The sequence below is a fragment of the Sus scrofa genome, chromosome 12 (assembly GCF_054392235.1).
Source record: "Sus scrofa isolate SSC_HxYL_T2T_F1_AM1 chromosome 12, Sscrofa_HxYL_maternal_Yorkshire_Landrace_v2.0, whole genome shotgun sequence".
Lineage (NCBI taxonomy): Eukaryota > Metazoa > Chordata > Mammalia > Artiodactyla > Suidae > Sus > Sus scrofa.
In genome coordinates this window covers 2978829-2995872 of record NC_139394.1, presented here as the reverse complement: position 1 = coordinate 2995872, position 17044 = coordinate 2978829, and the positions used below count along the sequence as shown (strand labels likewise).

At 56.0% G+C, this 17044-nt stretch overlaps 1 protein-coding gene and 1 long non-coding RNA gene across 2 annotated transcripts in view; one reads left to right on the top strand and one right to left on the bottom strand.

The window, feature by feature from the left end:
* RBFOX3 (RNA binding fox-1 homolog 3) overlaps positions 1 to 17044 on the bottom strand; it is a 429284-nt gene that overhangs the window by 191249 nt on the left and 220991 nt on the right.
* On the top strand, positions 6629 to 16503 carry LOC146397983 (uncharacterized). The gene is made up of 3 exons (XR_014820626.1): positions 6629 to 6998; positions 8615 to 8845; positions 13460 to 16503. It is a non-coding gene; the product is annotated as an uncharacterized LOC146397983 (long non-coding RNA).

The following is a 17044-nucleotide window of genomic DNA, read 5'->3' as shown; positions in this document are numbered from 1 at the left end:
ATATTGGGGACATACTTATACTAAAAATTATTCATTGTTCATCTGACGTTAGAATTTAACCAGGCACCTGGTATCTTTACCTGGCAGCGCTAGCTTCCGGCTGTCTTACTACACAGCCTAAACACGCATACGTACACATGTACACACCCATCCTTCAAAGAAAAGGAGTTAAATAAAGCTTACTAAGATCAACTCCCTGCCTGGTGCGCCCTTCTGTTCTCTCCTTGAGCCTCCCTTGTGTCACCCCCACAGCTGCCCCATCACTCAGACAGAGACTGGGAGGCCGGACTGTCACTTGTCCAAGGCCGCACGGTCAGCATGCAGCCTGGCAGAAACTGCAGACCCAGGTCATTCGCATTCCAAAGTCTGCACTCTTTCCACCAAACCAGACCCAATGCATCAAATTTTAGATGTTTATTTCCAAACAAAATGGCCATAAGGAAGTTGTTATTGATTCTGCAGTCAAGTCAATGGACAGTGCTTGAAGCCTTGGCTCAGGCCCACACCAAGCTCTGAACAAAGCTGCCCTTCCAGGACAAGGAGGCCCTGGTGCGGGGGCTCACCCGGCTGGGGTGTGGGTGAGCACACCTGGCTTCCGTTCAGAGGGTTGTTGGTTTGGGTCCACCCGGAGCTCTGCTGGCAATCGAGTCCCGAGCAAGCATGGAAGGCAGCATCGGTATTCTAGAAAAGGGGATTTCTCCCCAGACACTGAGGAGGGGACAGAACTTGCATCTTCCTGGGTTGAAAAGGTAGACCTGAGGTTGTCTGAAAATTGAGCCCTGAGTCCCCCGACTTCCCCTTATCAACTAGCTGCTTCCCAGGTAACCAGTAGGTGGTTTAGAACCTTGCAATGTGGTTAGAATTGCAAACTTTTTTTTTTTTTTAAAGAAGGGATGGCCATCTTTGATGAGGCCAAGGTGAGTCACAGGGTGGGATGTCTCATCATCCACCTGGGCCATCCTCTTGGCAGGGACAGAGGAGATCTGGCTGATGAACTTTGCCCTTCACATCAGCGAGACAGTTATCACACCCCAGGTCTTAATCAGCTGGCTTCATGAAGATTTTTCGGGGAATGGCAGCTAAGTGCTACCACTTTGTCATATCTAGAAATGTCTTTTCCCCCCCTCCTCTTTTAAAACAACCACCCCACAGATCGGAAAAACCTCTAGCACATCGTTAGTCAGTCCATTCCTCCAGCCCCACCCCTGCCCCCTGGACTGCTTACGAGCAGGCAGAAGCTCCCATCTGAGGGCCGTCAGCTGGGCCCTCAAGGACTAATTCCTGTCATGAGTGAAATGAAAGCATCCTGGGCCTGAAGATCTGGATGCCTACCTAGTGGCCAAGAAGAAATCCAGGATAGGGCTGAGGAGGCCACAAGGAAGAGGAGGAGGCCACCATGGATCTTCCAAAGCTTGAACCCAGAGGATGCCACCAATCCCATGTTAAAATCCAGAAGAACCAAACTGCCGGGCAGACAAGTCAGGGAGCGCGGCTGCATGAAAAGTACAGCCAATGCCCCTGCTTTTATTTCCACAATCAGCACCTTAACAGCTTCCAGTTTCCTCTCTCGATAATGCAGTCAAGGGGCAGTCTGAGTACTAATACGATGTTTTTGCTATTTGCCTGATGGGGTTTCAAGGGAAAATTGGGGGCCCGGAGTTGCATTTTGAGATTTCCCACACAATGAGGGAAGGCATGGAGGGTGGGGGAGGAAGCTGCTGCTGGATTTGGGTCCTTCCGGAGATAGCCCCCTGTAAGGAGCTGGTTTAATTACAGGCAGGTTGTTGTGGTTGGTTTTTTTTAAGTGACCTACTTCCCAGATGGTTTTCTCTGCATTTCTTTTCTGCCACAAAGTTTTGACATATTGGAGCCAGGAAGGAAGAACAGTCACACCTGTGTCACACCCTAAAAGCAGGCTTCAGTGGAAGGGAAGAGGCAAGTGAGAGAGATGGGTGGAGGAGAAAGAGCGGCAGGGGGAGCTCTACCCCACTGCGATGAAGAAACACTGTCCCTCCCTGTACAAAAGCCCTGGCTGGCCCAAGCGGCGCTGGCCTGGGAGGCCTCTGCCCGGTTTCTGGGAGGAAAGCTGAAGATCAGCTCGCCAGAGGCCCTGAGCAATTACCGCCAGGAGCGGCCAGGGCTGGCTGGTGTGTCCTGTGGTGCTGGGCCATTTGGGGGGCCTATGGTCCTGAGATGTGTGCTGACTCCGATCCCAAGCCACAGGACAAGGAGGCACTGCTGACAGACCAGTCGTCACCAGGACCGGTGGCAGAAGCAGGGCCCTGTACGCCCTGGCTGTCCAGCAGAACCCTAGACCTTCCTGCTTGAAGACTAGACTTGACAATGCTCCTTCAGCTAGACCCTCTTTGACTGTGTTTGTCATGAGGATGGCACAATTCGGAAATGCTTCTCAGCAAGGAGCTCCCATGCCCTGCCTCCCTTGGTAAGGCAACCCTGCTGCCAGCAAAAGGCCTCCTCTCAACTGCCCCAAATCCTGTACGACAAACTCTGAGGTCACTCCTCACGTCCTGCTCCCGGTGGGTTTGGAGAACAGCTGCCTGCCGCCCTCCACTGTGTCGCCAATAGAGCCTCCGACACAAAACTAGTGTAGCTCGCAGCTGTGAGCCCTGCCTGCCTGTTCTGAGCAGATCTGCCTTTCCCCCTAAGCTCCTGGAGCAGAACTGCCACTGTCTGCAGCAGGAACGGCTCTGAGCGGCCGCCCTACTTCTCTGTGTCATAGCCTGGCTCTCACCAGCACTAACAGGTGAGCAGAAAACGCATTCCTCACGCCCCTGAGAAGCCACCTTCTCAACACATTTGAGAACTTGCCATGTTGTGCCAGGAGCCCCCATTACAGCAGTATCAGGTCCCGAACGTAACTGGAGACTCAGCTGGGGGAGGCCATCCACAGACGTACGAGGGTCCCCAGCGAGGAAGCCCCCACAGGCCAGCAGCGCTCACCGCCACGATCCACGTGCCATGAAACACCCCTCACTGATTTGACTCACGGCCTTTGGTTTTCAGATTCAAAGGCGCTGAGAAAACAGGTGGGCTTAGCGTGTACTGGGCTCAGGTGAGGGCTGGGCCCGGGGCCCGGATGGAAGTCGTCCTCTTCTAAAGGCACATCCGCATCCACGAAGGTCCGGGGCCTTGGGGGCCCACCTCGTGCCCTCCCTGTGACACGGCGCTCCGCAGTGTCAGGGAAAGAAAACAAAACCGAACAAAGCCAGGACACTCTCCTGCTCCTGCAGCAGGTCTCGGGGAGGTCACGGCCCCTGAGCCAACGTCCGGGCCCCCGCGTCCTCTGGGCCCCGTCCTGAGACACTCTCTCGGCCGAGCCGAGACAGGGAGGCGCCTGAAGGCACAACGTGGAGCCCCCCACACCTCATCTTCCCATGAGGAGGAGGCGAGGAAGTTCTCACCAGAAACACCTTGTGGTGGGCGCTCCCGTGGCCCCGCCTCACAAAGACACACGGAGCCGAGGGCGGGAGAGACAGCGGCGAGAAGGGAGAACAGACTCACCGAGTGTTTATTGGGCGCAGAGGATCTGCAGGGTGGGGACTAGCGATGCCAAAGGCTTTAGGCAGCTACGTTGTGTCTCAGGAGCTCGAACCCACCTTCATGACTAGTCCTCAACTCTGCATGCATGTCTATGGTTATTTTAAAAAACGTGACAGGTGACACAGAAGAATGTCAGTGTAAGGAAAGAAGCGGTGGGCGTGGATCGGGAGATACCCAGGGATGTGCTGGCTCCTATCTGTGCCTCCTCGTAGTGGTAAATACGGGGGCAGGAGAAGAGGGAGCGCCCTGAGCAGAACGGGAGCAGGAGCGGGAACGAGGTTCTGCAGAGCGACCGGCCGTGGAGCCAAGGCAGGGAGGTTATGGTCTCGCCGAGGCTGTAACGCAGAAGGGCTGGGGGAACGTGCCAACCCTTCGATGAGATGGCACAGGCAGTGTGCCCAGGCACAGTTCCCAGCACAGAGCCTGGCACCCAGCAAGCTCTTAATAAAAGTTAGTTTGCTTCCCCGCGCGGAGCGTAACGGATGAGGACAGTGGCTGGAAAAGCTAGGGACCTGGCATGAAGTGAAACCTGCATTCCGGGAACGATGAAACGCAGGTCTCACAATGTCCGAAGGCAACGCCCGAGGGTTGGGACGGAAAGGAGACGTGCTCAGCTCTCCAGCCTCCCAGACAGGCCTTCCTAAGCAGGGTCCCTGGGTCTGTACCTGTGTACACACATGGCATCTTCTGGAGAGGATCCAGGGTAGTCTCTGGGTCCTGAGAGGGACTGAGATGCTTTGTGAGTTAACTAGCGGTGCTGTGTTTCCAAAGTCCTTTGCCCAGAAGCCCCCTTCTCAGCTCTAGTGACAACTGTATACACAGCCCAACTGCAAAGCACTCAGGGAAGCACATGGGATTGACTGGCACTGGGTGTAGATGACTGGCCATTAGTTTGAGAGTAAGCAACTCAGTGCGGGGTGGGGGGATGGGAGCGGGCAGGAGGGAGGGAAGTGGGGCTGAGGTCCTTTGCCTGCCCTGCCTTTGCTGGGTGGGGCTTGGGCAAAGCTGCCAGGCTCCCTAAACCTCGGTTCCGGCGGGGCTGGGGACCACGGTCATTGGAGTTGGAAAGAACGTGGGTGAAGTGCACAGCGCACTGGTGTGTAACAGTAGGTGTGCTGTTGGACCAGGACTCCCCATAGAGTTCCACAGGTGTGCAGCGTGATCCCAGGAGCCGGCGTCTCTTAGTGCTTGTGTTAAGTCATTGCTGCAGCACATACTTGGGACGTGGGCCCCTCTCCCATCATCACTGTGGCCCCTGGGGCAGGTTTCCCTGGGGTGGAGACACAAGAGCTGGTTGCTAGGCATTAGTCGTATTGAGAATTGAGGTTTTAAGACTTTTCCCTAGTCCAGCACGTTGGGTGATAGTGAGGGCAGCTCATTTTTTCAGCCAAGAAAAGAGCCTGTAATGGCAGCTGCAAGGCCACCAACAGACACTGGCACCCTGTGGCCGCGCCTGCCTGCCCATCTGGAGCCCCTCTCCAAGCCTCCCCATCCTGGAGGTCCACCTCGCAGGCTTCCTGCTCTTGATGCTGCCAGGACTGCAGAGGAAGCAGTGCCCCTACTCAGTGATCCACTGCCCAGCCAGAGGTGACTGCTTGCTGAGAGCTGGCGAGAGAGGTGCCTGCTGCTCGTGGCTGGTGGTGCCTGGAGCTGTGCCCCATTGCGAGCTCAGGCCAGGCTTGGTTAGTGCACAGATGCAAACGGCGAAGGGAAGCCAACTGTTTGGAAACACAGTTTGCTGCTGAGCTGGTGAGGCAGGGTGAGAGCTCAGGATCTTGCATTTCAGGCTATTTTCAAATTTCAGGTGCCCAGTTCCAGGAGGAGGTGAATCATTAAGTGTCTCTGAAAAGGCTACAAGGAGGGAGGCCCCCCTCTTGCTGAGCCACTTGCAGGGGGATGCTGCTTGCTCCGGTCACATGGCTGGCCCCTCCACTGCCTCTTCCGCCAGCCACACCATCCAAGCATGTGGGCGAGGCCTGGGGATGGACAGGCATTGGGGGGCATTCCTGCCACCCTCTCTAGACCTCCCCTCAGGGGGCTCAGAGGAACTGGCTTTGGAGGCTCGGGTGGCTGTCACACCCAGGAGGGAGCCCAGAGAAGCACTTCCACCGTGAGCTGGTGGTGGCGGCCCTGGACAGGCTGACTCTGGTGAAGGAGCAGAGTGATGCCTCCCAGCTTTCTGGGAAAGCACTGCACTATCGGGGCTGGAGGGACCCCAGGGACCCAAGGAAGCCTCAGAGGGGAACTCCGTGCCCAAAGGTTAGTGAGGCGGCACAGTTGACACCAGGCCCTCCCTTGGCAACTCCCCTTTCTTGGGAGAAAGGCACATGGCTCACCTTCTGCCTCCGGGGGGCAGCCCCTCTGGTGGTGGGCAGGCAGCTGATGCTGGCAAGTTTCTGCCAATGAACCTGCAGGTGTCTGGCTTGTGCCCCCAGCTCTGTGTGCTGAAAGCCTCCCACACCTGGAGTTCAGAGGCTCTGGTTCCTGGGTGGAGGTTGTGGAGGGGGGAGAGTGGGCAGCCTTCCCACTGCCATGCAGCTATGAGGCACCACCTGGCAGAGCAAAGCCAGCACCTGTAGGAGGCAGACGCTCATTCATCACCCTTGCAGCCCAGCCATGGCTCCTCTGCCTCTGGGCAGGGAGGGAAGAGGTGGGGTGGGGGATTGCTGGGCAGCTGTGAAATGCTGCCCACAGGCCAACGCAGGGTCACAGTCCCAGGTACTGTCCTCTGTGTGCAGAGAGGACAAGCCCCACGGTAAAGGCTCCCGGGCACCAAAGGAGGACGTTCTGCAGGGCGTGAAGCTGACACGTTTAACACACCAGCCACAAGTCCTGTGCTTAGACCATGTCCGAGCCTTTCAGGAATGCTGAGGCCTGAGCCGATCCCCTGTCCTGGGCAACGCGCAACAGCACCCCTGCCCATTCCTGCAGTGTGAGCCCCAGCACAGGGCAGGCGTAGGTGGAAGACGCTAAATGAGAACTGCTCAGGTGAGCTGTTCTCACCTAAGTCCCCCCCCCCCCAGAGGGGGGGACAGAATGCTGGAGACAGAATGCTGGGCTCATCACTGGGAGTTCCGCAGCTGGGGCCAGGCAGCCTGCCAGGCGGGGCCTTCCTGGGCCGATGTGTGGTAGGAATTTCGGGAGCAACTTGGGTCATCTCATCAAAAGATACAACTGTCAACTTGGAGGGGCTTATCAGTGAGCCCAGTCAGATTTCAGAGAATCGACTTATCCCCAAATGTCAACTACCAGCCATTTACATTTCCCCGCAACCGAACGGCCCCCCGACCTCCGTTCTCCACACATCCTTGGGATGGGGGCAGAGAGGGAGCTCCTTAGAAAGGCCACACAGGACCATCCCCTTCCCAGGATGTTACCACCTGCTGGCCCTCTAAAATGAAAAAAGATAAAAAATAAATGAAAAGAACAACAGACATGTAAGTACAGCTACAGCAGCACCTTCTTTGCCTCCCTGCTCCAAGCTCCAACCTCTCAGATACTTATGTTCGTTCCCCCTAAATCATTCCTGACGGCTGGACTGCTCGCACTCCATCATGGGGAGAGGCTGCGAGGAGCTGCAGTTCCGTTTAGCTTGCAGAAAAAGGAGTCTCCCAGGAAAAACCCACCCGGGAGCTGTCCGGTGCTGAACTCCGGCGTGATGGACGATTATGGCCCATCTGCACTTTCGGAGGGGGATAGATTTATGAGTGGGAGAGACAGCTAGAAGAGTGTCCATTACTATAACTCACTGCCCTCTTCAGAGATATTCTAATCAGGCATCCTTTCCTCCTGCCGAAAAGCCCAGGTTAAGAACTGGCAAGAGGCGAAAACAATTCCATATTTCTGGGGTGGTTCTTCCCCAGAGCAAGGCTGTCAAAGGCGCTGGGGGCAAGGACATCAGGAGGCCGGTGATGGAGGGGGCTGCTGGGGGAGGGACCCCGCGCCTGGCAAAGCAGGGTCCCCATCACATTTCCTAGGGCTCCCTGCCTCACCTCAGGTCCCAGTTTCTTGAAACTGATGTTGAGAAGATAAAAGAAGCCAGTATGTCTCTCCCCTCTCAGCCCCTGCACAGACTAGCTGAGATTTACTGACAACCAGGAATCATGCAGAGGGAGGCAGCAAAATATCTGGCTCTCCCTGGGAGGCTATGCAGTTTGATATTTTTGAGCACGGGGAAAGCAACAGAGTACCTCAGTGGAAGCCCGGGCCAGGCACCGAGCTGGATGCCTTCTGTACATGGATGCAGTCATCTTATTGCTGTTTTACAGGGGAGAGAACTACGGGTGCGTGACAGGGCCAGGTTTCCAGTCCAGGTCCATCCTCCCTTCTCCAGACTGCTTTCTGAACCCAAGAGTCTGACTGTTGGAGCCCTAGCTCCCAAACTCCTTACACACAAACAGCACCCGCATTTCTGCAATACCTCAGATTTCACAAAGCACTTTTGCACTTATCAAGTCTGACCACAGCCTGCTGCATTAGATAAAACAGGGGGTTTTATCCCCACTTTAAAGATGAGGCAGCTAGGGTCCAGAGAGGCTAAGTGACTTTTTTGAGACCACACGACTAACCAGCAGTCAAGCCAGAATCAAGCCCTTGTCTCCTGTTCTGTGCCCAGGCCCCATGTGGCCTCACTGCCTGCCCTTTGGGAGGCTGCTCTGAACATGACCATGCTTGAGAACTTCCCTCCATGGGGACCTGCCTTCTGCCAGGCCCTCCCCGTGTAACTTCTCATCTGTGCTCCCTGATCCTACCCCCTCGGGGAAGGTTAAGTCACCCAGATCACTGGCAGAGCCTTTGAGAACTCACCTTGGGTATGGGCTCTGAGACGCTAACCAAAGACCCTGAATATCAGGAAGTACCCTGCTCCTGCCAGACCCCGCCATCCCCCGGAGGGCAGAGCAGGGACCCACGCGATGATGCCCAGCTCAGCAGTATGACTGGTTGCCGAGTGTTCTGGAGTCAGGTCTTAACTGGGACAAGATCAGGCTGCAGCTGAGAACAGCAAAAGTTCAGCTTGCTCTTTTGTTGCTTTTATTTATTTTTATATATAAAGCTACAGTTCCACCTGCCTCACCCTGGGAGCTCACCTGTGGCCTTTTCACCTGGAAGAAGCCTCTGTTCCTGCCAAACCCCCTGTTCCGGTCACCCCTTTATTCCATCACTCACCCGTGCGTGCAGACAGTGAGGGCAGGACCCGGCCTCGCACTGGGCGGTCAGGAGAAGCATTTTGCAGGAGGTGAATGTGAACTGACCTGGATCTTAAAGGGCCTCGACGGTCCGTCAGGTGAGGAAAGGGGGGAGGGCTCTGTCTTGTAGATGCAGACGGCGGGGGTGGGGGCACAGCAAGCCATCCGAGTGAGGAGCATGGCGGGGGTGGGGGGGAAATAAGGTTGGACTGGTGAGCACCTCCTTTTTAAAAATAAAATCTTCTCATAGGCCTCTTGCCCTGCAGAGTAAGCCACTCTCTGCTGAGCATGCGGGGCCCAGGGTTGCCCCCATGCAGGCCACCCTGTCTGTCACAGTGGGTCTGCCTCCGGATTTGTGTGTCTGGTAGACGGTGCCAAGCCGGCGATGCTCCGGGGCTGAGCCTTCTGGCTTTATAGCCACTAGCACGTGTGGGTTTTGAGCATTTGAAAGGAAGCCGGTGTGCCCGAGGGCCTCAATTTTAAACTATTTCATTTTAATTCATTTAAGTTTAAATGGCCACCATTTTAAATAGCCTAGCTCTGAAGGGTGAACTGCCCAGACAGCCTCAGGGTCTCACGCTGCCTGACCCCACCGGGTGCTGGCAAGAAGCAGGTGTGGCCAAGACCCTCGTGTTTGAAAGCTTCGGAGCCTGAGCTGTAAGAGGGGGTGTATCGCTCTCCAGCCTAAGACATTCTGCTTCACCTGTGAAAACAGCATCCTCTTGATGAATGGCCAGTGCCTGCACTTTGTGAAATTAAATTCTCAGCTTGGACTGAGAAGCATGGGGATGCTGCCCATGCTGCCCAGGGACAGGGCATCAGGGCATCAGGGCACTAGGCAGCAAAGGGCTCAGGATCCTGGTCCTAGCAGCTGCCACAGGAGGGTGGGGGAGGGCAAGGCAGGCAGACAGCTGCCTCAGCAGGTGCCCCCAGGCAACGGCTGAAGAGGACCAGGGAAGGAGTCAAGAAAAGAGCCAGCAGCAGGGAGGGAACACAGTAAGCGCGCCCATCCATCCTAACCCAGACCCTGGCCTCCGGGGCACGGTTGCTGCAGGAAAGGGTCTCTCTAGGGCACATTCACACCAGCTCTGACCTTCCCACCAGCTCCTCCTACCTCACACACAGCAGAATTTATGGGCCCCTGTTATTTCCACCCATCTCTGCTCTCCATGGAAACCAATTCCCCTCCTGTGTCATTATTATTATTATTATCTTCATTAGTGCCTGATGGGATGCGTGTCCATTAGGGCCATCGCAGCGACTCCTAGAAGGGACAGTTTCCCCAAACCCACCTCCCACCAGAGCCAAACTCCTGCAGGCAATCCTGTCCTCCTGGGGGTGGTGGGGAGGGGATGGGAAGCAACGAGATGCTTCATCCCCTGTGCCTCTTCTCACACAGTAAAAATTACTGCCAACGATATTATACGGTCACACCATAAACTCAAATCACCTCTGAAAACTTCCTTCATTACAGCCCCCACTATATAATCCGGCAGTTACTCCAGACCTGGCGTCCTGTCCTCCTCCTCCATTCGAGGAGGTTTGCAGACCCCACGGGGGCTCTAAAGAGGGCCTCTGGTCCTCACTCACAAAGCCTGGAAGCTGCAGGCCACCCTGGCCCAATGGCTGCCCCCGGCTGCATCTTTGGGAAGTGCAGAGACTCAGCATGAACACTCAAGTGCCCGTGACCTTGGCCACTTCTGCTCCAGATCTACCCCTTGCTCTTCCCAGAAAGCTCCATCTAAAGCCCCCCACCCCCAAGCCTCTTCACTTGGCCCCATTAAAGAAGTGCAGGGGTGTTACCAGCATCTCTGCCCAGACCCCGAAGTCAGAGCCAGAAGACCACCCCCAGCTCCTGTGCCCACCTGGAGGAGTGAGGGTCTCTGACTCTCCTCTCCATTTGTAGCTAAGGAGCTCAGCTGTTCTGGAAAATCGGCCATCAGATGAACCCCAGACACTGGCTGTGTACATATACGTGCATGTGTGTTCACTGTCCCCCCAGCGGAAGCGAGTTTCACCTTGGGATGGACCAATGGCTTCCCTCTGCCATCTCCCCCTCACCTGCCCTCGGTCCCCAGTACAGGGCCCAGTTGGATGATCCTCACTTAAGCAAAAGGAGAGAGTTTAGGGTGTCAGGCTGGCTTTGCTGCTCGGCTGGGTTTCACCCTTGTCTGGGATGGTTCTAGACCTGCCCTAAGACCACATGGAAAGCCCCTTGGCTCTGCCCAGTTTTCCCCACACAGACCCCAACTGTCGCTGCCAAAACCCCCTCCGTCGTGTCCTTTCAACTCTGCAGAAGCTTGGCTCATCCTCATCGATTCTTTAAACAGACGGCAGGTGGGGGAAGGGATACTGGTCAGGGGCTGCTCAGCTTTGACGCCCTTCTCCGTCTTTCACAGGCAGAATTTTCAGGGTGGAAGGAGGGGTCGGGCCTCTCTGCAGCCCCCTGATTTTCACCAGTTCCTGGCTCTCAGACAGGGAAAACCCAGCCCACAGAGAAGGATGTGGTTGCAGTGCAGGTTTGGGGTCATGAGGCTGGGTGGTGCGTTTGTGCCCGGGGAGTCTTCTCTGGCCCTGAAGGTCCTGCCGGTGCCCCTGCCCACTCTGGCTCCTCTCTGACCCTACGGCCTCACAGCTGGGGCTGTTGCTGGTCACCCTGTCCTGTCCTCACTCGTGCTATCTCTTGGGTCCCTGCACTATTCAATCTAGTATTTGGTTTGTTTGTTCCCATGATCTTGTCTCATTAACTAACTTGTCCACTTCTTAAAAACAAAACTCTTTAAAAACATTTTTAAAGCTCACATCTGTAGTCCCCAGGCCCTGAGCTTCTATTTATGAATATCTATGGGTGTGTCCACCCGGTGGCTTCTGGTCCCCCATCCCAGGGGATGCAATTCATCACGCGCCAAAGGCAGGAGCTGTGTGCAGAGTCCCCGTTTCTGCCAACGATGCACCGCCTCCTCCTGGGTTCAGCCTACAGGTCTTTTCTTTGCCTTTTTACTTTCCTCTTCAATTCCACCGCCTTCCTCACAGTGGGACCCTGGTCTCCGTAGAGGTTGCACCTCTGTCCTCACCGTTCTGTCCCCATCGTCCTGCGTCTGCAAGCCCTCCTTGTCCCAGAGCCTTTAGGGCCTCAGTGCTTTGAGTCAGAGGGTGGCTTCAAGCGCCCCCCACCTCATCCCCGCAGTGGCCCCATCGGCCCAGGAGAACGTCTCCCCCGTCCCTCCCCACATGTCTGCAACTTGAGGATTCACCACATGCCCTCTCGGTTTATGGCTGGACATTTTCACAAGCGGCAGACTCGCAATCTCCAAAGAGACTGGAAGCTCCCAGAAGGCAGCGTGGGGTCACAGACTTTCTGAACCGAGCCTGTGCTGCTGCCTGCTGGCCATTCCCAGCTTCCCCTGTGTCCACGTGCTGGAGGCCACATGCATTGTAGCTGGGCTCCTTGGTGGGCACTGCAGGGGCATTGCAGAATCCCATCTCACTTGGACTGTAGTTGCTAAAGCCCACGGGAAGGAGGTGGGTCCAAAAAGCAGTGTCAAGAGTCCCAGGGGGCTCCCGGGCTGGTCCTCCTCAGCCTGGTCTCCCCCAGCCTGGTCCCCTCAGCAGTGACGCCCACCCCAGCCTGGCTGTCACTCCCTGCCATCTCGGACTATCCTGTGTCTAGTTCCATCTCAGGTCTGAGCGATCCCGGGCCCACACAGGGCTGGGGGCTTCACGAGAGGCCCCCGCCCTCTCTCTTGACAGGCAGCTCTGGGAGCCAGACCCAGGGCTTCTGGGCAAGTCAGCCCCGACACTTGGCCTTAGAAGGCAAGGGAGTGGACGGTCCCCTGAAGCCCAGAGCAGGCGAGAACCAGCACCTCAGCAGCCCGTCCCGCCACCCCTCTCCACCCCCCGGGCCACCTCCTCATCCTGGTCTGCTGCTGTCTACGTTTGAGTTCTGTCGCCAAATTGGAAATTGCTCCAGCCATTCGGACTGGAATTGGAGCCTTAGGAGGGGAAGGAGCCATTTGTAGTTCTTTTATTTTTTTACACTGCTGAGCAAAGCAGGGATCAGGTTGAGCACAGCTGTCAGGAGGTGTTTTGTGATAAATCAATACAGAGCCCGGGTGGAGAGGAACGGGAATGAACAGGGAGCCGAGGGCACTGGGGAGGAAGGCCTGGCACAGGAAGTACGGCTCCGATGCCAGCACCTGCGCCCATAGGTTAAAATGAGGGGGAGGGGGAGGGAGGGGGAAGAGAGACAGAGACAGAGGGAGGGAGAGACAGAAACTCAGAGGGAGAGAAAGGAAAGTCAGAAGGACAGAGATATATGGAGAGACAGAGAAGGACAGAGCAGAGGGAGAGACAGACAGAAAGAGAGGGAAACAGGGAGAAAGAGATGATGGGGGGACACAGGGACAGAGAGACAGAGACAGAGACGGGGGACACAGAGAAAGACAGGGACAGGGACAGAGACGGGGACGGCAGCTGCCGACCTTGTCCCGGAGGGGAGTGACCCTCCGAAGCCCTGCGACGACGCGGTTGATCCTTCCACAGCCTCAGTAAGGGCAGGGAGCGCCATCGAGGAGCTGGGAAGAACGTTTTCTCTTCTCTGAAAGTATTTTCATTGCTTAAGAAGTTGCCATCCTGGCTCTTCTCATCAGGAAGCCTGTGCTGGCCTCCCTGGGTATTGTGAGCTGCAATGGTTTCACTTTCTTTTGTTCCAGAGACACAGAACTGTTTAATTCTCATCCCTTAAATCAATACCTGATGTCATGTCATCCAAAGCCATTATTTTTGCACCAGAAAAAAATGGAGACCGAGCACAATCTAAAGAGGAGACAAAAACCACTGCCTAGGAGGCTGGAAGCAAAAGTCCTGCTCCGAACCCCACCACCTCAGCATCGCCTGACTGGCTCCGGGAAAAAAGTGTCCCGAGGTGGAGGCAGAATGGAAAAGGAAAGCTCCTTGCGACAAGAACGTGCCATGACCCCAGAAGGGATTATATCTGATAGCAGTGGACTTCTCCCCAGAGACCTCGCCGGCCAGCAGCCTGCAGGGACGCGAGTTCTCCCAGGACCAAGCCCTCCACGCCTTCTCTGACCTCTCTCCTGCCTCCCCGTCCCTCCTCCTCTCCCGGGTCCCTGGATCCTTCCCTCCCTCACTGCCACACCGGCGTCTCCTCCTTCCCCTCCCACCTCCACGCCATCCTCCTCCCAACTGGAATCCTGCTCCTTTCCCTGCTCTCTCTCCTTGGGCACCTCCCAAACCCTGCTTGCCAGCATCTCTCCACGGCCACGCCCTGTGACCCAGCTCCAGTCCCGCCCCATCGTCCTTTGTTTTCACGTCGTCACTCAGTCCTTGAAGTGGTCTCTTCCAATGTGTCATGCTGTTTCTACAGGTCACCCTTTTTCTGGGTGCTCCTCCCATTTTCCTCACCTCCGATGACTTCCTAAATCATCATCTTTACCCTGGACCCCTCTTTTCTCTCCGGAGACTGGTGTTGTCAGTTGCCCAGGAGACATTTCCACTTGGAGACGTGCCAGAGTCAACCTCACCAGCCCCCAATCCTGCCCACATCACTGACCCAGCAGTGGCATCACGACCTGCCATGGCAGCCAGACTCCAAGCTTGAGCCACTTTAACCTCCACCTTCTCTCGTGCGCTTCAGGCTCCATGGTCCCCGGGATTGCTGGAGCCACCGCCTCTCTACTCTCCACCTGTCGCCATTGGGACCCCCTTGCTGCTTCTGGCACCGTGCCTGGTGTCTCGGAAGGGTATCTTCAGTGGTTAGATCCTGTCTCCACAGCGTGGACATCTTCAGCGCCAGCCCATCACCTAGGGATGAGCCTGTTAACCTTTGGGGGACCATTACGAGACCTCTTTTCAGAAAAAGGCACATGTGTACACAGACACCAAGTTTGCAACCACTTCGGGAGACTCCGGGTCAACGGAAACCCAGCTGTGACTCCCTCAGTTTAAGAGCCCAGGTCTGCAGGACTGAGATGGCTCTCTAGGGAGACATCCAGGACCATGACAGTCTGGCCCCAACACATCTTCCCAGCCTCAGTTTCCTCAACTGCAAAATGAGAGCAGTCACAGACTCCCCTCAGAGGATGTGTGTGAGCTTGAAGCTGCATGTGTGTAAACCTTGTAGAGCTGTGCCCCCATCGAGCCAAGGTCTGGTTCCTTACCGATCATGCCAACCCACCTACACAGACACGCTGCTGTTCCTCAATGGGCGAGGCTCCTCTGACCCAGTGAACCTGGACAGTCCATCCTGTCTGCTTAGAATGTGCTCTGCCAGAGAACGCACACCCGTCCTCCACAGCCCAGCTCAGACGTCACCTCTTTCTGATGCCTTCCTGGCCTCCGAGGCTGTCGGCCAGCCCCTCCTCAAGTCTCCTAGAGTGACTGGTGCCGTACTGCATCTGCCCGTGTCTGGGACCTGTACTGGGGGCTGTGTGCAGTAGACTGGGCTCCGAGATGATGGGACAGCTGCATCCTGGTTCTCACTCCCTGGTGCCCAGGGCCCAGTACAGGGCAGGTGGTCAGTATGCTTCATTTATGAACACAAAGCATGGAGACTTCTGTTCGTGACCAAGGGGAGATGCCTAGGAAAGAGTCTGGGGGACCACTGCCCACGACTTCACTCTTTCACCTCCGGGCCTAGATATAAACTGGGGTTTGTGCGTGTTTTCGGATGCATGGTTTATTGTCATTATTCACCTTAACATGTGCCAGGCCCAGGACCGAGCACTGCACTTATATTATCTCATTTGATCCTCACTCCAACCCCATCAGCAGATGCTGTCATCAAGCTCATCTCACCGTGGAGGAGACTGGACCCCTGAGAGGTTAAACACCACCCAGTCTTGTGTCCCTGACACCAGACTCCCCGGCACTGTCCGTGTGCATGGGCCCCCATCCGCACTCCTGGGCACAGCATCCCAGTCTCCCAGGCCTGGCACCTGCTTCCCACTCTGCTGTTGCTCCTCGCCGGGCCCCTCGCCTGTGCTCATGCTCACCAGCACCACGGCCCTGCTGGAAGCCCCTCCTTCTTGTTGGCTCCCGTCTGCTCTTCCTCCAGGTCTCAGACCCTTGGAGCCTTCCTTGCGCCATCTCTCCTCCCCTGAGCTCCACTCGGCCTGCAGCCTGGACCTGGAGCTCTTTTCCTGCCGGCGTTGGTTTTCGTTGTGCCATTCAATCAGCTCTTATAGAAAAGACCCCCGACTCGCTTCTCACACCTGCAGATCTGCCTGCATTTCCTCCCATCCCTCTCACCGTGAGCGCGGACAGCGTCGCCTGCATTCCTTCCTTTTGCCCTGCATCATGGCCCTCTGTTCTTTTAAATCCCAGTTTCTCAGATAGGACACCAGACGTTCCAGAGGCTGATGCCCCTGCCCAGCGGCGCATGGAAACAGAAGAGCCGTGCAGGGGCCTCATGCTCCTGCATCCGGGCTCACAGGGCAGAACCCCTTCTGTGAGGCTGATCCTCCAGCCCCACCCTCTCTCCCCGAGTCAGTCCCTCAACCACACCCTGGCATACAGAACAGTCTGGCCTTTGGGCGTACCCTGCGCCTCTGCCTCCCAGCCCGGCGGCCAGACACGGGCTCCCCTGAGAGGCAGCTCATTCACCGGGACCTCCACGGGGACAGGGCTCCGAATGAGCGTAATGAGTAACACTGGAGAATTCTCCTGGGCTTTGAGGCTTATTGGTGGCTGTGGCCTTCAGGAGGCAATTAAAAGGTGCAATAAAAAAGTGAAATGCTCCTATTGTAACAGTCCTGACTCTCACGCTGCAGGGAAGAGCTGTGCCATCCCAGTGCCTCCTAAGCTCAGGCTCAGGGCTAGAACTTTTCCAAGGAAAGACTTGCTTCCTTGGCAAAAGTATCAGTCACAGCTGGAACAGAGCCACAGGTGCTAACAAGTGTCCCTTCATATCCCTGCTACCACCGGCATTTCCAGAACCCCTGCTCAGGCCTCAAGACCCTAAAGAGTCCACCAGTGGGGGGGCTAGGCCTGATCTACACCTATACCCTTGCACTTGAACTGCATGCAAGGCTGCACATGCTCCTGAGTGCATACACATGTTCAAGAAAAACAAGTTCATAAGTCAGATTAGGAAAATGCACTTGAATTCGCTGTACATATTCTCTGTCTCTGTGTGTCTGTTTGTCTGTCTGTCTCTCTTCCTCTCTCTCTCTCTCTCTCTCTCTCTCTCTCTCTCTCTCTCGCTCTTTCACACACACACACACACACACACACACACACACACACACACACACACTCTCTCTCTCTCTCTCTCTTCT